At 32.7% G+C, this 24,403-nt stretch overlaps 1 long non-coding RNA gene across 1 annotated transcript in view; it reads left to right on the top strand.

The window, feature by feature from the left end:
- The window catches only part of LOC117170546, a 29,466-nt gene extending 22,241 nt beyond the window's left edge, over window positions 1-7,225 (top strand). Inside the window, exon 2 of the long non-coding RNA XR_004466822.1 lies at window positions 7,048-7,225. This is a non-coding gene — a long non-coding RNA (uncharacterized LOC117170546). The remainder of the gene's footprint in view (window positions 1-7,047) is intronic.
- The last annotated feature ends 17,178 nt before the right edge of the window (window positions 7,226-24,403 follow it).

Below are 24,403 nucleotides of genomic sequence, written 5' to 3'. Positions count from 1 at the left end.
ACCCTCGAAAATTGATAGTACTTGTTTTTGAATCTATAACAGTCTGACCATAAAAAATTCGGAAATCAAAAATGTCACGATTTGCCCCGGTCTCCCCTACTTGGTAAATATTTCAAAATATTTCTAAACTTCGGAAAGATTCCGACAGATTTGAACATTTTTCAAAGGATTTTACATCGATTTCAATGATTTTAAATATTTTAAATTCCTTTAACATTTCAAACTTTTGAAATATTTTAAAGGATATATCAATGAGTCTAAGGGTTTCTGGTAACAATTTCTGTTGAAAACTTACCTTTTATGAATTGAAAGTTTATTTCCGAAACTTAGGGTAACACTGCAATAAAAAAATAAAATAATGTAAATAATTTCTCAGGAAGCTTGTCCCACGCAAAAAAAGTGAGGTAGATAAAACTTTTCTTAATATATAACATACATTTAACGCCCGCATTAATGGAATTCTCGGAATTCATAGAATTCAAGGAATTGAAGAAATTCACAAAATCTAAAGAAATCACGCTATTCGCGGAATGTTCGGAATTCAAGATATTCATAATAGTCACACAATTCACGGAATAAATAGAATTCATGGAATTTAATCAATTTAAGGAATTCAAGGAATTCGTGGAATTCATAGAATTCGAGAAATTAACGGAATACAAATAATTATAAGATTTATAAGAATTATCAAATTATAAGATTATTAAGTTTCAGAATTAAATACAGAAAGGACCGCACCCCTATTTCTTCTGGAACACACCCTATTTAAACCCCTTAAAATAAAAAAATCATAATTAATTATCCGAGCTCCGGGCCTCAAATTTTATGCTTCAAAATCTATCCATTTTATGTCCAAAGACATGAAAAAAAGTTTGATTCCCTTATTTCTCCTGGAAAACCCACTTTTTCAACCCCCAAGATAATAAACAATCAAAGAAAGAAATAAAAAACCGCTAACTGCCAGACCTAACATTTTATGCTTCCTAATGGTTTTATATAATGTTTAAAGATCATAAAAAGTTCCATTTTCCTAACCCTTTTGGAACACCCTCGTTTTCAACCCCTAAGATAATAAAAATGTAAAAAAAAATTTTTTAATTTCTCAAATTCCAGAATTAAAGTATGATGCTTCATAATGGTTTCATTTGATCTCTGAAGTTAATAAAAAAAGTTTAATTCCCTTATTTCTTTTGGGGCACCCTAGTTTCCAACCTCCAAGATTATAAAAAATTTTTAAAAATCCGGAGAAACCCCCTAAATTCCAGACCGAAAAAGTGTACCCAAAGGTCCCCTTGTTAAATCATTTATATTTGTAAATATTAGTATTGACATGTTTGTATATACATTTTTAATTTTATAAAAATTATTGGTTAGATGGCAGAACATAGGTCTATCACAATAACAAAATTATCACAAACAAAAAATAATAATAAAAAATAATGAATAACATAAATTTTATGTCTTATCTTATCCTTGCAAACTTAATAAAAACTATTAAGAGATTTATGATTTAAATAGTCAATTTGAATTCTAGTAAATTCTGTTTGTTCACCTAAATTTTGCATATTTTTTTAAATTTTAACTCTATTTTGCAAGAAATAATATATAAGCTATTAGGATATATACGGGATAAGAAAGAATTTTTCATCCGGGAAAAATATGAAGATTTTTAATTTGATAACCGAAATTATCTATAACAAATATAAAATTTGAGTTTTAAGAATACTGCAAAAATCATGTGAATTTTCTATTTATTAAATTAAGTTATTTATAAGAAAAATACATATAACGATTCACTTTTAATAATGATGATTAACTATAGACAACAATATTTTTTATTTTAGTGAATCCGTTCAATGAATTTAATTTTATTATTTTTAATGTTATTTTTCACAATTTAAACAAAAACTTAAAGTCCTATCAAAAAATTGTTAATGACAAATTTAAATAAGTGTTTGCTCTATCTTCGAAGAGCAACTTTTGGCTATTCATTTTTTTCAAAGCTTGTGTCGTTTTTCCAAAAATTGCATTTAGTTAAAAATGATTAATTTTTGGTAGAATTTTATTTTAGAGGCATTTCATCTTTTTGCTAAAATGTTCATTCGTATGATTGAAAATTTAACTAAAAATTTTAATGATTAATTTTTTTATTTTCTTAAATACGAAGTTAATCTTATTAATAGAAATTCAGTTGTTTGGTTGAAAATTTAAGTATTTCATAAAACATTTTTTTTCTGGAAAATTTTATCCCTCTAACTGCAAATGATTTTATGGATATTTATTATTTTTCGGTGGCGAATTACCTGTTCGTTTAAAAATTAAACTATTTAGTGAAAACTATATTTTATTTTGTTAAAAACATTTTTTCTAAATTGAAAAGCAATTCATGCTATGTATAGTTAAAAATTATTTGGGTAAAAATATATCAGTTCAGTTTTTACTAGAGAATTGAAAAAAAATTAATTTTGATTAAAATTCTTCTCTTGGTTTTGATATGTCAAATATATTCTTTTTTTGGATTAAAATTCAAGTATTTGTATCGTCTTTTTATTTAAAAAATGTATTTTATTTAAAAATTTAAGTGCGTTAGTAAGAGTCAAACTAGTTCTTGAAAATTTGTTATTTTTCTCATAAAAATTTATATCTTCGATTGAGAATTTGACTGCTTTGTGGAAAATTAAATAATTTGTAAAAATTAATTTGTAATCACGATAACTTGCGAAAGAATAGACTGATTGGATTTTCCTTTGGTAAACCCTTCTAGTACCTTAAAATGAAGGTCAGTTTCCAAAGCCAGCTATTTTAGATAAAAATTCAAAAAGTGAGCACATTTTAAATATTTTTGAGACCACTTTTTTTTTAATTCCGAAATTGTCTGTACGGATATTTGTAGTATTTGGAAAGTGAAAACATTTATCCTTATGACTTTATTTGATAAAAGAAAAATTCACCACGCTGGTCGGATCACGGCCGGGTGTACCCAGTCGGCTCCCAGCCGGGTTGCCCGATCAGATCCCAGATACATATAGTGTAACCCGGTCGGAATCCGACCAGTTTTTGACTGGGCTCCTCGATCGCATTTTGCTGGAGCCTTTTTACCACAGCGAACATATTCTACCGACTGGTACAGATAAAAATCTTTGTCAGCACTTATTTACACCTGGAAAAAGATGTTGGAATTTCAATTTAAGAACTGCATTTATAATAATAAATATATTAACTACAAACATTGATTCAATGTAAGTACTAAAATATAGGTTATGATTCTTAAGTTTCTGTAAGAAATTGAATTTTAAGAAATTAAAGTTAAATTGCATAATAAATTTACCTTAAGCATGACTTAGTTTGCATAGGTTTTTTTTAAAAGAGATAAAATAAATTTCAGGGGTTTCACGTGACATCCTAACCTATGAAACCATTTGAGAAAATTGATTTAACATTTACGTTCAAGAATAATAATAATGCTTACTTATTAACAAAATAATTCACTTACCTTTATAAGTAATCCGCTTGCTCCAGAAAATTGGATACAATTTTGTCAAATTCATCAAATTTCTTAACGGATAACCTGGCGTCCACCGACGTTCTACTGCGTTTTTAGCATTAAAGACTCCGGAAGTCGACGCATCGTTATTAGGTTCAAGCGCGATAACGTAATTCAAAACCTTATTCGGAAAAAAGTTATTTCTCTTTTAATTACGTTTTTTGCTTATTCAAGATAATATATAAATACATTAAAAATAAGAAAATATCGTATCACAAAAAAAATATAGTTTCACTGGGAAACTATGTTTGAAAATAAAAAAGAAGTTGGTCAACGATTTCGCAGTCACGGTAAGTCTGGGAACCGCAGAACAAAAGTTTGAAATCATATAATTAAAATTAGTTTAATTTTCCTTTCATAATTGATAAAAAAAAACACCTAAAATACAAAAAATTGGTGTTTCGCCTGTCAGATATTAACAAACGACCCACTTAAGGCAGTCGTTTGTGGATATTTCTTCAAATGTTTTTAAGGTTATGATGCTTGTATTATGCACCATTTTTGGCCTGACTAGATCCCAGTGGGGACTCGGTCAGATCCTGGCCAAAAAATTAACAAATAATATCCCGATTTGACCCGGTCAGATTCTGGCTAGACACCTTCTTCTGGTCGGGTCAATCCGGGCTATTTCTACACGGGAAACATTTAAAAAAAAAAGAATTAATATATTCGGAGAGTTCAATTAGTTCAATGAATAGCACCATGTAAAAGAAAATATGAAGTAGATCTAAAAGTAATCTTTATCAACTAAAAATTACTATAAGAATCAATTTGTCTAAATTTTGTCTGCAGCATTTGGATACACAACAATTTTTAGTTGGGTTTAACCTTATCTTACCAGAGTATCTTTATATATAAAATAAAAAGTAGTTTGAGAGTACTCAGGGCTTAATAAGACCTTATTTGTAAAAGAAAAAAGCGGATAAGAAGTATTCTTCAGTTCGGAAATTCTGACAGTTACGTTTGTCTTACCAGCAGCAAAAAAAGGAACACTTATGTTGATAGTCCTCAGAAAAGACAGGCATGAAAATTTGTTGTTGGTGAAGGCTTACAATTTTAAGATAATGGCTGCAGGAACATGTTATTTTCAAAATTAAATAAGGGTTTCCATTTTTTGTATATGTACATCTCCAATTGTGAGGGGATTGTATCTTGAGCAAGAGATCGTTATTTTGAACATCCTAGACCTACATGTACTAGCTCAGAGGCCGGACCAGTCAACATTGTTTTCATGGGGTCAGTATTTTTAATAGATTGGTTAACTAACTGCCTGATTTAAAAACTAAACTAGTTGAACGGCTTATAATATAAATTGACTATTAAATTTGTATTCTGTAAAATTATGACTGCTTCCTGGAATGCTAGGCGGAAGTTATGGAATGCCGCTGTTAATAATAGTCAAATCAGTTATGCTTGAACAAAACCATGTAAGTTTCAGCACTAGCTGGTTATGGTTTGAATCTTTTTTTGACATTGGTGTAGTACTTTGAAGATGTTCAGTCGAGTCATGAGTAACCAAGAATGATTTAATATTATTCCTGTTTTGATTCGGAAATAATCCAGGCAAATCATACTGATTAATGAAAGACGGTTATTTGTCCTGCCAAGAATCGATACATTGTGAAACTGAAAATATTAAACGTCAGACAGAAACAGAAGCTTTCTTTTATTGGCCAGCAAGAAAACGTATAGCTTTATTTTAATTCAGTCGATTGATTGTAACTATTTATGATTTTACTTTTCGTTCGTTTCTCTATAGGAAATATTCATATAAATAACATATTCCTCATATATGTACATATTTTCATATCCAGAAAATACTGTTGAAGCCAAACAGTGGTTTAAAATTTACTATGATTTCTGATAGAGATTTTCCTTACTAGGGGACTACTTGAGGGCATCAAAATACTCAAGTTAGAAGAATAGCAAAGAATCTCACAACTCTAATGTTATAGAAATTGTGAAGTTGTTAAAAACTTTTTGAGGGATAGAGCATGGGTAATACTTTCTTATCTAGTGATGTTGGATGACTGACTGGATTGCCCTAAAAATGATAATTTCGCATAATAGAAGCATTTTTACATTCTTGAAAATGGGAGTCTTGAGGAAGTATTTAGGGATGTGATTGTCAATGGACCGAGTTTAACAAAAAGTTTCAGTTTGGCAACTCAAACGGTGGTCATTTCTTCGAATCTTTAGGTAGGCTTGTAGCCTGGTGCAAGAAATTAAGTATTAAGTATAGGCATAAAAAGGAGGGTGGAAGTGGTCCACCATGAACAAAAATATTCCTGTTAAATATCTGTTTCGTAAAAGGGCACAGTAAAAAACCTCCATTGACTACAGGAATATTTCACGGATAGGATTGACACCATTGCTTCTATCGAGGTAATAAGAGCAGTCGTTTAAGAATTAGATGAAAGGAAGAAGCATCTTGGTCGACAGATACACGAACAAAAATTATTTGATTACGGATTATACAAGAAAATTTCTGCTGAACTTAAGCGAGGGGTAGAGTGCTTCTAGAATACATGGTCGCTGCAGGCTACAAAGCCAGATGGGGAAGATCGAATTCCAATAGGAAAGATTAAGGGGAGACGACTCTAGGAATACCTCCTGCAAGGAAGAAAGAATGAAGAAAGAAGTTCGGCATCTATGGAGTTTAAAAATATTCCGATCATCAAGTTGTACCCTGATCCAGAGAAATTGAAATGGGGAAAAGGTCTCGGAGAGTGCCTCTAGAAATGAGACAGGACCGGGGGTCTCAAAGTGTGTCGCTAGAGGTAGGACAAAATCTAAGGTTCCGAGGAGTACCTATATAAAGTAAAAAGAGTTGAAGGAGGTCGGGATCAGACTCGTCTCTTATTGAGTTTTTTACGATAAAACCGTTTTGGTTGGTATCAATGCTGGTCACTTTTTGTTTCAAACATTTTTCGAATCTGCATCAAGGATAGAGCTATTAAAATCAACAGAAATCTACCAGTGACGTGAAGACTTACCTTTGAAAATTTCTGTTAAAAAGTTTGATTTTTAAGGGAAAATCGTCTAGACTTTGCATCTGTCAATAAAAAATCTTCTAGGCCAATAGGTTAGTTACATCAGCCCCCTACCCTACTAATACACGGCGTGCCTGAACGAGAAGTAAATAAAATTTTCTTGAACAACTCAGATCTTCGCAGCATCTTCGAGTAGAACATTAATATCGATGTTCTGTACAAAAATGAAAATATTCCGTCGAGCTCCTTAAAAATAAAACTGGCTTAAAGGTTTCTTCATACCTTCCATTCATTTACTTGGTACCTAGCAGCTTTCAGCTGTATTTTTTAAGTTACAAATTAGTCAGTCTCTAGATTAATTTTTTTGGGCCTACTATTTCCTACTTATGTGAGGCTTCAAATGAAAAAAAAAAACAAGGGGAGCGCTAACCTAACTTTCTCAATTCACTTTCACTGACAAATAATTGAAGAGAAACATAAATACCTAACTAAAACTGTTGCATGTTTCAGCGAAACTAACGCGGATGTCAGGTGAGAAATGTTTGTCGTCGCCCCAAGTTGCCTTCCTGATATAATACAAGAATCCTTCAGATTTTCCACCATGGATAAAGATAAAAATATAGACTGTACACTTTTTGAATAAAATTGTATCTTCGTAAAAGATTCTTTTTTATTACAACGAAAAAAAGTTTATTCTTATTTATATGTTTTTCTTTGCAATTAATGCAAGTTCATTGAGGTTTATAATCAGTTTACATAAACAAGTGATGTTAAAGTTTAGAATAATTTAGACAGTAAATAATGAATGCTAAATATATTTTCTAAATTAAAGTATTTCTTAAAAATAAAATATTAATATTATTGTCAATTCAGGGAAATTTACCCGTAAAAAGATTTTACACTTCAGCGACTGCATATGTCTTGAAAATGTCTGCACTGATATTCACCTACAACATTTGTATAGTGCCCAAGGAAAATCGCAGTAAAACACGTGTATAGTACAGCAACCTTAAATTCGACCAGACGTGACAGTGGGGCAAGATGAACAAAATTCTAGCGGTGCTCCAATTTTCAACGAATTGTAAAAAGTCTACATACTTATAAGAGAGTCTACTAACATATGTATACAATTGCTATAATTGTGACTTATTGATTACTTTATAAAAATTAAGCAGACTTGAAAGCAAAACAAACAAATTTTAAAAATTAAAAAATCGACGCGTAAATCATGAAAAAAGAAAAGTGACTGAATCTCATAACCCTAGATCCTAAAACCCTAGGTTCCTAAACCATAGACCTTTAAATCATAGACGCTTAAACCATAGATCCACAAACTTTAATATTGCAAACCTTGCACACCTATTCAGTACACTTATAAATCTTGAAAAGTCGGAACCTACATCATACATCCTAAGCTTTTCAAACCCTAGGTTCTCAAACCATCTTAGTATCACAAACATTGCAAACTATTATTGCATATCAGTTATACACATGGTGGACTTTAAAGTTTATTGATGACCTTGAGCATAAATTTATCATCTATAGAATACAAGAGTCTACGGTTGAAAGATTCAGCGTTAGAAAAAATAGGGTTAAACAGTATTGAAATTGATGCTCTTGGGTTTGATTTATGCATGCTTAGGTTTATGTACCTAACATTTGTTTGTGAAGAGTTTTTTATCCTAGGATTTGAATTTTAGAATTTCTGCTTCTATAGTTCTAAGAGGTAGCGTTTGAAAATCTAGGGTTTGAGAATCTTCGGTTTGATGGTCTAGGTTTCGACATTCGAAGGTTTATAAGTGTACTGTATAGGTATGCAAGATTTGTGAGACTAAGGTTTGTGGATCTATTGTTTATGCATCTATATATTAATGGTCTATGGTTTAGAAGCTTAGGGTTTGAAAATTTTAGGTTTTATTAAATAGAGCCAGACTGTCTGAGGTTTGCTTGCGTATTGTTTAGATGTGCCAAGTTTGTGAGACTAGTATTTGTGAATATATGGTTTATGTGTCTATTGTCTAAAGAGCTATGGCTTTAAAACCTATTGTTTAAAAATTTCAGGTTTAATGATCTAGGTTTCGAGAAACTAAGGTTCATAAGTACATTGTTTAATTGCGTAGGGTTTGTTTATCAATATCCGGTGAAGCAGCTTTGCATTAAAGGCCTAAGATACATCAGTCTACGGTTTTCGATCGTAGGATTTAAGGTCCTAAAGTTGAAGGGTGTAGAACTTTAGGGTTTATGGTTTGACGGGCTAGGGTTTGAAGATCGAGCGTTCGACTATCCAAGGTTTATGAGCGTATTATTTAGCTGTGCCGGGTTAGTGATATTGGGGTTGAAGATCTATAGTTCTAAGGTTTATTGTTTGAGAACCTATGGTTTGAGGGTCTAGGATTATTAGAGTTAGGTCTTTTTTGTTGCTTAACGATTTACAGTTCCATGTCTTAGTTTTAAAAATTGTTTTAATTTGTTCATTTAGATTTCAAATCTGTTCAATTTTTTTTTAAGGAATCATTTTGTCACAATTATATAGCAATTGTAGGTGTTAATAGGCTATTTTCAAAGTATTTAGTCTTTTTTTTAATTCACTGAGAAATAAATCGAGACTCGGTGGAGCGAGTCATACTTGGTTATGCATTTGTCGAACAATAATGGTTAAATGACTAGAGCATTTGTTGAAACTATTTCTTGCAAACGGCCCTCTCACAAAATATGTAATGCATTTTTCATTAACTGCTGACCCCCCTCCCCTCCTGATACTTATTCCTTTGGTCCTAACATGTAAAATGGTACTTCGTCAGACCCCCCCCCCCCCCTCCTCAATGTATCACGTATTTTGTGAATGATCCCAAAGCAATTAGATTCGTCGATACTCAAATTCTCGTCCTGCTAGCGCTAAAGTTTAGAAGCAAGAGTGCTAACCAATAGACCACCGTTCTGGTTTTAATTGATTTTATACAATCATTTCTGTTTGCAACTATGAAGTAAGTATTTAAAAATAATGTACGAGAAATTGACGTGAGTACTACCAATAATGTATAAGGAAAAAATTATGACAAGTTTGTGTAATTCTAAAGTAAAAATAATTTACAAATAGTGAACAGTAAGCAAATTACTAATTGATACAAACTACATGTACTGGAATGTCTATCTTATATACACAAAAAGATTTTAAAAAGTGTAGCCTATTAGAACAGATTACGTAGTGCCTATCTTCATTGCGACGTGGTGACTACTATCAGAACGCTTTCACTGCTCCTTTTACATAGGCGCTTGATACAAAATGCTCAGTTTAGGCATGTGAAGATGAAACTGACCCTGTTGGGATCACTGGTACTACTAACACAACAAAAGTCTGGTTGTACAATAATATTTCACATTAAATATTGTTCATGTATGGTAAATAAGACACATATTTCAAAAAAAGTATATTGAGTACTCGCTCGTCTACGCTCATCTAAGCCTTCTTGATACACCCGATATTTAATATAACAAAGTTATGATTAAAAACATTTTCTTCTCTAATATTTGAGGTTAAGTTGATGCATCCATAATCCTATAGGGACGAAAACAAATGCGCCTTTTTTTGATTAGAATGGAAGTTTATAAATAGCAGATTTAGGTCCTGCTATGTCAATTATTCCTTTATGTGTAGCAATGGTGCTTTCATCGCAAATATTATATGACTGACATGTATTGTAGATCTCCCGCAACATTGATGTTATATTTAAACGAAATGAAATGAACGAATCCGTCTCCACTTATATAATGAAAACCATCGTAAGGAACAAGCCATGCTTCCAAACGCTTCATACCTATTCTTTCTATATGACAATAGTATACATCATTATTATTGTCTAGGTTATCAGATCCACTTTTTCGGGTAAGACTAGCATACCAATGATTTCCAGAATTGTCTGTTACAAAAACCTGCCCATCTTTATCACGGCGAGGTAGTGGAACTTGATGTTCTTCAAGAAAGTAGAGAATTCCAGTAAAAGCATGTTTAAATGAAGGCCTGCCGTCTACGAATCTACGTATAATAATTTGGCTTCGAGGAGGAATATCATCTGGATTAACGCTTGCAGTTTGTTGATTATTACGATAGCTTTTCAGAACAGTTAAAGAAACGTCCACTGAAAAAAAAAATTATAAAGTTGTTGTACTCTATAAAATAACTGTATTTTTGGTGTAAACAACTTTTGGTTACTTATTTTTTCTTAACATGTATCGTTTGTCTGAGAATTTAATCTTTTTAATGTTTTTTGTCACGAATAAAACAAGAGCTACGCATCCTATAATAAAATCATTAATATTACATTTGAAGCCCTTGGTTGAGTCAATAACTTTTATCTTATTATTTTTTCAGCAGTTGGTATCCTTTGTCCAAAAATTTCATTTTTGAAGTAGCTTTTTTACGAATAAAACAAGAATTACTTGTCCTATAAAAATGTCATCGTTATTTTTTTTGCGATCAAAAATAACATTTCCAATTTTTCACGCAAAATAAAGATGTTGGAAAAAAATCAAGGTAGGGTAAAAAGAATTTCTTAAGCTAAAAGAATTTATGGTTATTTTGGAGAGTAGTCTAAATTTTGAAGAATTTTAAGAAGAATTTTGTAAATTAAAAGAGTTTACGAATATTTCCTGGATTTTTGCAAAATAGAGGAAATTTAACAAAAACTTTCAAAAAGTTCTCGAAAGTAATGAAGTATACATTATAAGTGTAAGTATATATTAAACTTATTATCATTATACTTATACATTCAATGTATAAAGGCTTTGGAAAAATTCCGGAGTTTAGCGGCAACTGACCGAAAGTTTGTACGGCAGTTCAGAGAATTATGAATTTTCTAAGAATTTAAGATAGATTTTCGGAAATTCAAAGAACTTATGTATGTTTCTTAAAGTTCTCGGTAATTTAAAGAAATTACGAATATTTGATAAATTTCTTAGGTTACTTAGAATTTACTAATGTTTCCGAAATTTGTCGGAAATTAAAGAAATTTATGAGTATGTCCGAAAATTGTTGATAGCTTACAGGAATTTACAAGTATTTTCGAAATTTTTTAGTAATTTACCAAATTTACGAATATTTTAAAGCTGTTTCGGTAATTTAAAAAATATGCGAGCGTTGCAAAATTTTCCGCCTTATTGAAGACAAATTTTACGGATGTTTTTGTGATTTTCCGAAGGTTTAAGGAAATTTTTTAATCTTTTAGTTTTTCAGATATCTTAGTAGGATTTTGTACAAGTAACAATTTTTTATGAACCTTTTAAAAAGGGCTTGCGGAATTTGAAAGTTTCAGGAATATTATAGGAAGCTTGCACGAGCTTAGCAAATTTTTCGGTAATGTCAGGGAAGTTTCGGTGGTTCGACGAAATTTCGTGAATGAAAAAAAAATATTCACTTGTTTCCGAATCTTTCGTGGTATTCTCGTTTATTTTTATTTGTGTGATTGAAGACAGAATTAGGAAATCGCGATGGATTCTTATGACCTTATAAAGGGAGAGTCAGCGCAAATGGATGATCCAGAAAACCCCACTCTCAAAGAAACTCAGACAGGCAGTGTAACGCCGAATATCGTCGGAGCCACGCAAGACGAACTCACCACGTGCCAGAGTAGACAACCTACAGGCAGCTTATGCAGCAGAGGGATGTGCACGGTGGTGGGGATTCGGATTTCTGGAACGTGAATACTAGACCTCGCGGTACCGTAATTAGGGTCAGTGCGGCAGATGAGCACCTAGATCCATCCCTAGATTCAGCTCATTTTATTTCCGAGGGTAGCGCGATACCTGAATGTACAAAGCCTCAGTGCCCGTCAGCCGTAGTGTGATGATACCCTGGGAAAGTTTCCCAAACAGTCAGACGGCGTATTGACCATCGAAAGTGAGCGTCCTGACGTATGGTTTCTTAGTAGATCATTAGAGACACCCGCTCACGAGTCGGCCAATATAGCTTTAATCGGGATACGCCACCAAATAATAGAAGACATCAATGCGAAACGGAAGGCTGGGACCATGCCACCGGCTGATATTAACCACCGCGAGTTCGGTGCATGGGACTGGGAGGGTCTCCAAACGGATCCGGTCACACATCACATTCCAGCTGCACGTCTCTTTCCTCACGTAAATCCGACCTTAACAAGGAAGGAAGACGTCGAACAAGGGCGGTTGGAGCAGATAAATAGCTGATCGGAAAATGATGATAGGTACGGGTCCTAGAATTTTTCTGAGCTGAAGGAAATCAAGTATCGACCATATCCTACTGGATATGGAATTAGTCCTGCGCAAGGCGCAAGAAACCAATAAGTCACAACGGCGTATCGGAGATATAACAATAGGCAGGAAAGTAAAGTCGCGTGTCGCAAAATAGGTACTGCTGCCAAAGAAAAGAAAGACCGGTATAAATTGGCTATGCAATAACGAACGCGATTGGTCTAAGACACTGCGAGAATTTGAATCGGAGGCCACTACGAGTCACGAGTATGCTCAGGGTTGGAAGCGAGGCCCCATGCGAAGCATCAGCAACTCAAGAAATGTGGCAAGAAACATGGAAGGGTGGAAGATCAGTTTTAAGAGAAAAAAGGGCGCGAGTCAGGACATTTTTTTTCCTGTTTTAATAATAAATAAATTGTTTAAAATTTGAAGTATATTGTGACTTTAATTTATTTTAGCTGTTATTGTGTTCTCTCTCACTCTAATGATCTCACCCCTCTCGTGCATAGTATTGAGCTGGCCGACCTGACGACTGTGGATCACGAATGGCAGATGAGTGTCAGACGTCTTTATAGCTAGGTTTCCGTACTGGGCCAATTACCGACCTGGTCGTAATTGATTGATTGAACAAAGTAAAATTTGTAAAACCTCGTTATAATGTATAAAAACATACATACAGACAAGCACACACATTTGTTGTAGATCTCATCGACATTCATGTTTTATGTGACATGCACTTTCTTTTAAGTACCGTTTCCTGAGAAAAATTGGGCTAATTTCATCCAGATTTAAAAAAAGGCCAGGGGTCCGAACAACACTATATCTCGTAATAATAACCCTTAGTTTTATTTTCTGAGAATTTAAACTGAGTAATTAAACTGATATATATCAGGAAATTTTCACGTTGACTTCATATAAATTCTTGCAAGATTATTATAATTACTTGATGAGGATTTATTGTAGAGATCATTATAAGGTTTTCTTTTTCATTTTCTTTGACTAATTTTCCTTTAAATTTTAAAACAAGGCGTAGCTAAATATCATTTTAGGCATGCTCATTTATCTCATTTTTGAAAATTGGGGGGCGGGGTAATTTCTAGTAACCTTTTTGAGAGCCTGAAGTTACTTCTTTCAGTAACGCAACTCTGAAGATTCACTAAAAAAATGTAGTTACCGGACGCAGATTTGTCGGCTGGTGGGTTTTGCTTTCTCAAAGGAGATTGACTTGAAGAAGCTAGGCTACTCTGGCGCGAGTACGAACGCTGGGGACGAGGTGAGTCAAGATCCGATCTTAATTCTGTAAAAACGAACAGAAAACATTATGAATTTTTGTTTGTTGAGAATACATAACATTAAGAAAAGAAAGTTACAGAAGTTGCAGTCTGATTGATTGAAGTCTTTGTATTTACACTTCGAAACATGATTAATCTTCCTAACAAACAGAAAGCAACTTACAAAAAAACGACGAAAAGCTTAGGGTATGAATTTACAATACGAAAGGAAGGATTTCCAAAAAAACAGTTCCAATTTCGACTAAGAAAGATGACTCAAGGAAGTACTTGAATTTTAAATCTAAACAAATAAGTTTCACCATTTCAATTTCAAACATTTACAAATTAATAAATGAAATTAATGAAGTAAAACTAATTGTACTTTCAGTAGTTCGTATCCAACTGTGCACGCGTCCAGATGGAATTTGTTCAATTGTACACATGCACTTGCAATTTGAAAAGTTTCACTTCGGAAAACTAAAAAAATTTGCTATCCTCAAATTGATTTATCCAAATGATTTTTTATCAACATAATGCCCTCAAAGCTTATGTTGAAACGTCCCCAGGAAACCATCTTAATGAAGGTATTTATCTGAATTTACATCCAGGTGTATTGGAAATATTTTTACATTACATACTTACGAGAATTTGAAAATTTCCAGGGTAGAAAAAGTCCTTATTCTTTATTATGAAATTAGTAGCCTGAGATATGATATTCCAATACTATCCCCTCCCCTACGGCCCCTCAAAAACCACTTCTGCTTCAGTGAGGCCGATCTACATTTTCCTAGCAAAATACTAGGATTTCTTGCCATATTTTACACAATCATGAAATTGATTTACCCTTATGATTTTTCAAAGCCTAACTGAGGCAGGGGATAATTGTTTAACATCACCCACCACCATATCGGAGTAGGGGAAGAGTTCGTTCAGTGCAAACGTATGCTCCTCGGGATTTCTTTCAGATATAAGGAAGCACCCAGTCATCTGCCAGTGATCTGCATACCTTACTAAACTTTTGTCGTAAATCATAAGTTCAAACCGGCAGGCCATTCCCCTATTATTACAGCACCTATTATTACGCTTAAAATAGAGGCCCAGCTAACTAGTACGCCCGCCATAAATAATTCATCTTAAAACTGGACATCTTTAGGACGTTTCGCAGTCAGGAAAGAGAAATTAACTGTTCAATAAAGTTACTCACCCCACTTAGCTTGTTGGCTTGGTTGACTCAAAGAAGATGGGCTAGAAGGTTCTTGGGTACGATGGCAAGTTACCCATTTCTGGTGCTCAAAATCTCTAGGAGGTGAGTCGTCATTCAGCGAACTGAATTCTGTAAAAACGAACAGAAAAGGATGCATTTTGAATTTTAAATACTAAAAATGAGAAAAACTTGCTACACAAGTTGATATTTTATTTATTTTAACCTGTGTATTGTGACGTTGCAGATTTTTCAATGAACAAAAGTCAATCGTGAATATATAATAAATGGATCTCCAGCACTTGCGTGAATGGACTCTGCTCCCTATCTCGATTCGTCAATATTTCTATAACTTAATTTAGGATGATTCTATTTAATTTTTATTTTAATTATATGAACGGCCCATTAAACTGTTTCAGGCGAGCTTTAAAACAGTGTGTTTAAATATAAATCCTACAGCGACGGTAGCGTTTTCAAAAGATGTTCCATAATTGTTCTCAAACCTCCTCTGCGCGTCTCTATGAAAATAATTGGGACCGCAACCAATCAAAATCACGCATTAGGCTTAAGGTGTAAACCATAAGTCAATGCAGAGCTCATGGTTCCCTAGCACCGACCACCAACGCTCTTTTTGCAATTCCGTGCCACGAACGACGCGCTGTGCGAAACCATGTAAAAACAGTCTCAGACTCAGATATAGTAAGGTAGTATAGGTATAATTTTTAAAAAATCCTTTTTAAACAGCAGGAAATATTTACCGACCATCTCCTCCAATAAGATATGAAGCAAATCGTCTAGGACAATTTTTTCACTGATGAATCCAATAATTCAGAAATTACAGATGATGCTTATAAGAATGAGAAATAGAAAACTATTCACACTACGACGGTGCGTGTACGTACACCTGGAATTCGTTGATTGATTAAAAAATTTAAATTATTATTAGCGATTTTGGCTGTTCCTGACTCCAAATTTGACATCAAAATTGCAAAATTCAAGATAATGGACTAAAAATGATGCCTAAACTTTAATCGTGAAGCGTTGCTTTTACGTTTGTTCTTCAATCAATCGTGTAATTTGAAAGCCAAAAAGTTTCTGAGGGATTTTGGATTAAGCTAAATTCAAATTTGAGATCGAAATCAGAAAATTCAAGATGGTGGACACAAAATGGCGTCTCTCTCCACGTATTGGGAGTGTTACTTCACTCAAACTAGAATTAGTCCAGTTATCCGGATCCTGAAATGCTCCTATAAAGTTCTTAATGTTGCTAAATTCAAATTTGAGGTCAGAGTTACAAAATTAAAAATATCGCAATTGTTTAAATAATTAATCATTACCAACTATTATCATTCGAATGCGATCGGTTTCAACTAATTCGCACCTCGCTCTTTGCCGAACATAAGTGGTATGTATCTTTTCCTGCTATTTCTTTTTTTTCTCTTTTTTTTCTTTCTATTTATTTTTACAACCATATTTTCTTATATTTCCAGACGTCTTTTTTCGTTTTTCATACTTAATTTTGTTTTAATAAATGGGAATACCCGAGGGATACTAACTAGGCACTTGTACTGATGTCCGTACAAAAATGCTCTAAATTGAAAATTACGATAGAAGATTTCGCAATAAATATTTCTAGGCAGTCAATTCTGTAAGGACTGCTTTCCTTACAAGAACAAAAAATTAAAACGCACATCGGCAATATATGATTTGGATTATGCCTGGGAAACCAACCTCTCAGGTTGACTCATCTAAATTAGCTTTCAGAAGTATAAGGTATTATTTTCTCTATCGCGGATTTAAATTTACTCGAAATGATACTAGAATTGTTGTCAACCCCACTTTGGTGGGGTTTCAAGCATCACTTTTTTTTAAGTTAATATAAATAATTCTATTTGAAAAGTAATGTTTGGTAAAAAGTTTATAAATAAATTATGGGGATAGGAGAGCCTGGTTGTTGCAAAAAATATTAGATCTTTTACAGTACGAGATAAAGAAAGAAATAAAGCTAATTCACATGAGTGACCTTGAGTGGTTGGTTTCTGGGACATGATTCAAACGCATCTATTGAAGAAGCATGTCACTTAGAAAATTAGAATGTAGATCCAAAGGCATTTCTTGGCCTGATGGCCTCAAAAAATTTAATTACTTACACTTTCGATCTACTATTTGCAATATTTACAACTTTCTTATACCTAGTTCCTCTCCTATTTACATTACTTCCTTCTCAATTCCTCTTCTTCCTTCCTTCTTTTCAATTCCATTTTACCCAATACCCCCTTCACCCATGCTATTGCCCTCTTGAGCCCCATTTCATGCAACATTACCTCCATACTTATGCCATTCGTTTCCACCTCCTCACACTCCTTCAACCAGTGCTTTACTTTTGATTACCCCTTCCTGCACAAGTCACATATGCTCTTCTCTCTAGAAAGCCGAAACCTATTATAATCCTTCATGCGTCCGCATCTAATCCTCCCCATAAGCGCCTGACTTCCTTTATTTCTATCTCACTCAAATATTTCAAAAAAATATTGCAAAATAGCAGAAATATTCCTGTTTAACCTTAAATCTCTTATTCTCTCCTCACCTACTGCCTTCTCTGCCTTAATGTCGTTTTTCTTAACCAACTTATATACTTTCTTTTCTTCCCCGAGCAGCCTTCTCACTTCATTCATCTCTCGTCCACTTATTCTAAAATACTTTTCCCTTTTAACTTCATCTCATCGCTGCTACACCTGCTCTCCTTCTCCCACAAACATCCCCAAACCAGCTTACTTCCGCCCCCTTCCAAAAATTTCTCCTCATATTCACACGCTCGACTTCATGTTACAATCCCTAAGCTCGGGCTTCCTGTCTTACTCCCGACAATATAGTTAGGCGTAATCCTTTCCAACCCCAGTGTTTACTTTTAATACCTCACTTTTATCCTATTTACATCCTCACTTACCTTGCACCCTTACACTTTCACTTTATAGAATGATACACTAATCACTAGCGAATCGAACAGCTTTATTCTCCTTTCCAAATCATATACGAACAGCTTTTTTTCCACCCCCTAAACTTACCACATCGCCACATTTTCCCTTCTCATTCCTTCCACTTTAACTCCTCTCCCTTATTAATTCCACCTCCTTTCCTAAACACCATAACCTTGGACTTTTCCTCATTTAAATCTAACCTATTTTTATCCAAGTATCTTCTGAACTTTTTCATCATTTCCTTTATAGCATCCTCGTCCTTTGCTAGCAGCATTATGTTATCTTCATAACCAAGTTCCAATATCCTAACTCCTCCTACAACTCCGGCTGCTGCCTTACTTTTCATATCCGCGATTAAAATTCAAAAAAGCGTTGGACTAAGTAGTCAGCCTTGCATTAACCCCCTATCCATCCAGACACCCTCCAAAATTATGTCCACTCCTCAAACCCTATCTTTTGTCTCTTCATATACTTCCCTTACCCCTTTGATCAGGCCTCTCTCCACTCTTCCATCGCCTCTTACAAGCTCCCCTTATTCACCGAAGGGAACACGCCTTTTATTTTTAAAAAATAGTATGATCTTAATATTCTCCGGAATCATTTTACTTCCAAAGTGCGGCAGCTGAACTGTGGGGTACGAATCTGGGGGAATCTCTGGGGTACGAATTCAGTCCAAATACTTCTGAAAGGGTCGTATTCTTCATTTTTTTAACAATCAAACTTCTTCCTTTCCGTCCATGTCGTCAGAATATGTTTCTCTTTTTACTCGAAACGCGATTTTTGGAAAAGAGTTTTCGTTTTTGTTTATGAATACAGTCATATGATTCCCGACAGTTGACTCTGGGACGCTCTGTTTGTACACACTTAGAATTCATTTTTGTACCAAGAGTTACAAAATTCAGGGAATGTCGTAAATTTAGAGAAATAAAATATTTCAGTGAATTCACATGAAATCAGAAAATTTAAAAGAAGTTAAAACAATTTAAGAGAAATTTTAAGGCGTTTAAATATATACGTTGAAAAAAGCAGGTTAAATAACCACTGCAAGGTACCACTGGGAATAACGGCCATCTATGTATATTAGAAAGGATTCTAGAAGAAATGTGGTAAATCACACCTATGCCACGTTTCACAAACGTAAGATAAGTGGCTACAAAGAGCGACAAAATCACACTCACATGTCGGCGAAACTTGAAAACGGTGTCTTAAAAATAGATTAACTTTTTAATTAACAATAATATTATTTTATGTTGGTTACACTTACCTGCAGTGTTCAACAAAGCCGTATAGGTAAAGATTCGAATCACGATCTTCATTGCTTGTGAATTTGAGTAAGGATAGCGATATAGAACCTAATGTTTAGTTTTCATAAGAACTTATTCGTGAAAGGCAAACGGTTTTATAGCTTGTCTGCCATTAAGTGTAGATCCAAACATTCGTGATCTCATAATTTTTTATATCTGCTATAATTCATATTCACAGAAATTTCAAGGTGGTTTCACTGTACATATATTGGATTTCAATGGAACTGAATAGTGGAGGCCATCTAATATCTTTTGCGGAAGAAAATATTTGTCAATGTGATCCACTTATTACAGGCTCTGACTAGTACAAAAAGGATATGTCAAAAAAGAAATAAAATTAAACAAATAATTCAACTTGCATGCCTAAAAAATAAATTTTTATTAAAATAATCAAATTTCTAAACAAAATGGATTAATTGGCGACCAAAATTATGCATTACCCAATTGAAGAGAATTAATTGCTATCAAGAGAGATTAATGATATAATTCAATAGTAGGAAGTTTCAGCCTAGGAACGTTTTTTTAGTCAAGAAATAGAAAAATTCACCAAATTTAAGAATTCTCAAACTAAAAATACAAATACTTCAACGAACAGGTGAAATTTCATTTTAAAAGTCGATTATAAAAAAAGTGACAAACAGTTGAATTTAGCCCAAGGCGACGATCTTTGAAAAAAAAGTAAAATCGTTAATTGAAACAGATTTATTTAGTATCAAACAGTCGACTTTTTAGCCAAAGGTATTATGTTAAATTGGCGAGATTAATTTTTCACCACTTAGACGAATTTTAAACCAGAAACATGATTCAAAAAATTAAAAAAAATTAATTAAATAGAAAAATAGTTCACTTTTAAATCGAATAGATGATTCTTTAAAAAATGAATATTCATAACTAAATTGTTAAATTTTCAACCAAAAAAGATATATTCCTGACGAAAAATGATAAAGTTTATATATAAATAAAAAATGTTTTGATTTTATATACAAAATCGTTAAATTTTAAAAAGTGATGATTTTTTGACAAAAAAGTTAAATCCTCAACTTGAACAGATTAGTTTTTTATGAAATATTTGACTTTATCGCCAATGATCAGCTCTTAAACAAAAAAGAATAGTCAGCTTTTCAGTTTAAAAAATTAATCTGAAAACATTCTTTTTTTAAGTAGATAAATTTTCAAGCGGAGATAAATCTTTACCAAATAAAACGAATAAGCATAATCCCTAAAAATAAAACCAAAAATCCAACGACTAAATTTGGACAACTAGTGTAAAATTTTTCTACTGAAATTTGAAAAAAGACACAAATTTTCTAAAAACGAAAAGACAAAAAAATTATTTTATGAATGAAAGGAAAGAAACATGAGAAAGCAACCAACCAAATCCACTTTCTACTCTTTTTTATTTCTTTCGTTCTTTCTTCTATTTTTTGTGTTATCAAATCACAATTAAAAAAATTGTAAAAAATAATCATCGATGTTTCGGCACTCATACAGCAGCCGTTTTTAGTCAAATATTTGAATTGTCGAACAAAAAAGATAAAATCTTTACGAAAAATCATGTAGCTGATTAATTAAACAAAAAACATTTGATTTTAAAGTGAAAAAGGGTTTAATTTAACCAGGACATGAATTTTTCACAGAACTGTTAAATCCTCAGATAAAGAAATTGTTTTTCTACCAAACAGTATAATTTTCAACCATTGCAAATTAATTTCCAACCAAGAAGATTAATCAAAGAGATAAATCTTTAGAAAGAATATGAATTGTTAACCGAATAGTTCAATTTTCAATTTTGGGCTCTTGCGCTTTTTTCGTAGAATTAACTGTTTTTAATTTTCAGCGTTATAAGCAAATGATTTTGTAAAAAAATGGTCATATTTGCATGACTATAAATTACAATCTATTGCTATAAAAATTTTAACTTGTAAATTATTTCAATCTCAATTATTCACAACAAGTGCGATTTTTAACATTTTTTCGAGTAGTTTTGCATTAAAAAAACGGATCTTTTCCGAAAGATGTAAAAATGTATAAAAAAGAATTATAAAATCAGGTTATTATCATATTTTTAAAAATATGCAATATTTTTTAAGGATTCAACAATTTCCAGAGATTTAAAAGTATATCAACAAATTGCAGGGGATTTATAGAATCTCCAAAGTGTTTAATTAATTTAAGGAATTTTTCAAGCGTTTAAATCTTTTGAGAAAATCTGAAAGACCTTATTGCTTCAAGAGAGTTAAAAATGCGTCACTTCGTAAAGCTTCTCTATTTTGTACGTTTTTCATGTTTACAATTATTTTTCAATTATCATATACAGTTCTAAATCATTTTATATATTTTTCTACAAAATAATTAGTTTCTTGTCACTATTGAATGAGCAAATATCTTGACTAGTCGAAGCAGTAAAATTTTTTAAATTTTGAATGGCCAATTGCACCAATTAAATATGTGAATTTCACTAGCTGTTTGTTAGATTTGAACAATTTCGATTTAGGAAAAAAGGCATCTTTTGCATATGTAAATAAGCTTAAAAGTAAAAAAATAGACTTCTGAAGCCACTCAAGTTCACACTTATCCAAGGCGAATCGAAAATTGAAAACAGGTCGCTGTTGAAAAATAGAGCATGAGCATCCTAAATATGCATAATAAATTAAAATATTGATAATAACGATCCATCTTCATTTTTAAATTGTGAATAATTCTACACTGCAGTTACACAAGAAAAGTTCTCGTTCTAGAGGACAAGTTGATCCAAGAGGGCGAGAGAGTGTCGTCTGCTTCATCTATTTTCAGTAAGTGGCGAAAATATCGCAGGACATTCGCTTCAGTTCGCCTTTAATCACTCAGTGTTTAGGTTATGCATTGAGTAACCAGGTGTAACTAGGAATTACGAAAATGTCGAAGGAAAGCAATAGGAAGCGTTTATGTTTCGAAGATAAATTATAAGCTTTTAGGCGAAGTAAAATCAGGTGTCTCAAGATAGTATATTTTGCAGAATTTATTTGAGACCAGGAAATTTACAAATCTTGAGAAGAAAAATCTGTCCAAGTTCGATTTTAATATCTTTTTAAACAATTAATTGGCTTTCTAACTTTTGCGATTATGATACCATTTACTTTACATTGCGTAATTCAAGAATCTTTTAATATAAAAATTTCACTTTTCAGACTTTTATTTTTGGGATTACATTCATAATTTAAAGAATTCTAAAATGCAGACTTGAAGACTAACCATTAAAAATTAAAAGCGTTTGAAGTGGGTCTTTTTTATAAAAAAAACATTAATCATTTACCATTTATTACTTATTAAAATATTCAGAACTTCTAAAAAAAACTCTGTAATTTACAAATGTTAAAAATTCTAAATTTGCAGTTTATCTTGATTTTATTTAAAGTTGTTTAATTGGAAAGTTATAGCACTATGCATTTTATACGTGCAAAATATTGAGCATTCGAATAGAAATTTTAGTAATAATTTTTTTTTTATAATTGGCCATTAAAAATGTTTTCGAACCGAGAGAGGAACGGCAAATGACCGGGAATTTTTTTCTTCCATTAAAATGAAAACTAATTTTTTTTAAAGACGAAACTCCAACAGAAATTATTTATACGACCCTGATTTTGCGAATGACTGCACGATGCAAAGTAAAAAAAAGGATCAATTTTGTTGCAGAGCATTTTACTCCAACAATCATTTAACACTCGAGAACATAATGATTTGTCCATTCAGATCAATTTGATCTTATTTTTTGCTTCATTTGTCACAATAAGCAAAATAACCGCCAATTCTTAGCGCCGGTGCAATAACAACATAACCTAAAAATGGTATCTAACCGCACGCAAATGAAAACTTAACTTAACAGGTGATATTTTCTGATATCAGATTTCGTTATTTTTTTCACTTTTCTATAGCCGGACCGCAGTGTACTTTTTCTTATCTTTGTCCAAGCCATGGTAAGACAATACAGCACAGTAAACTTCCAGCCGTGTGTCTCTGAGTGAAACATATTCGCTCGCGAATGTCCCCCTCCGGAGGGGCCGCCATCTCTTCCGCGATTCGTCCAGATATTTTTGTCTAGCAACGTTTATTGGCTGCCGCCGGCTTGTATCGATATACCCTCTGTCAGGAAATTTTTCAACTGCGCATATACCGAAAAGCGCGGGTTTATTTCAAACCAATAAAGACTTTCTATCAATAATAATCTTTTTTCGCACATGCGCAGTTGAAAAAATCACGGTCTCTTAGCATGGGCCGGATTAGTGTAACTGCAAAGTAAACTCCAGGCCTAAATTTTATTTTTAAATTGGATAAAAACGCTTCAGCACATTCATCTGACGAGAGATCAAGTTAATCTAGCGATAATATTTATTTGACATATGCGATATATCAGACGGTTTTGTGTCTTACTTTATTTAAATGATTTTGATCAAAAAATGATTTACCTACACTTACAGAGTACACAGGCTGCCCTTTGGTTGCTTTATACTTTATAGCGAACAATCAGCCAAGTTCAGTCCTTTACCTTTGTTGAACAAAACTTTGGTTTCTGTCGACCCAAATGGAGACTTCAAAAATTGTAAACAAACACTATAAAGTATAAACTAACCAAAGTACATCCTATGTTATCTGTAAGTGTGGATAAATGATTTTTTGGTTAAAATCATTTTAATAAAGTGAGACAATTAAAATAATAAATACCGCGAGGATTTTCGAATTTATGGACGACATTTTTTCGGTGAACCTAAACGCAACCGTTTGACATTTTACATATGTCAAATAAATATTCTCAACAGATAAATTTTATCTTTCATCAGATAAACGTGCTGCAGCGCTTTTATCCAATTTAAAGATAAAATTTATCCCTGGGATTTACTGTGTGCTTTTCCATTT

Source organism: Belonocnema kinseyi, chromosome 4, assembly GCF_010883055.1.
Source record: "Belonocnema kinseyi isolate 2016_QV_RU_SX_M_011 chromosome 4, B_treatae_v1, whole genome shotgun sequence".
Taxonomy (NCBI): Eukaryota; Metazoa; Arthropoda; class Insecta; order Hymenoptera; family Cynipidae; genus Belonocnema; species Belonocnema kinseyi.
Note: the sequence above shows the minus strand (reverse complement) of the source record. Positions and strands in the feature narration are given on the sequence as shown.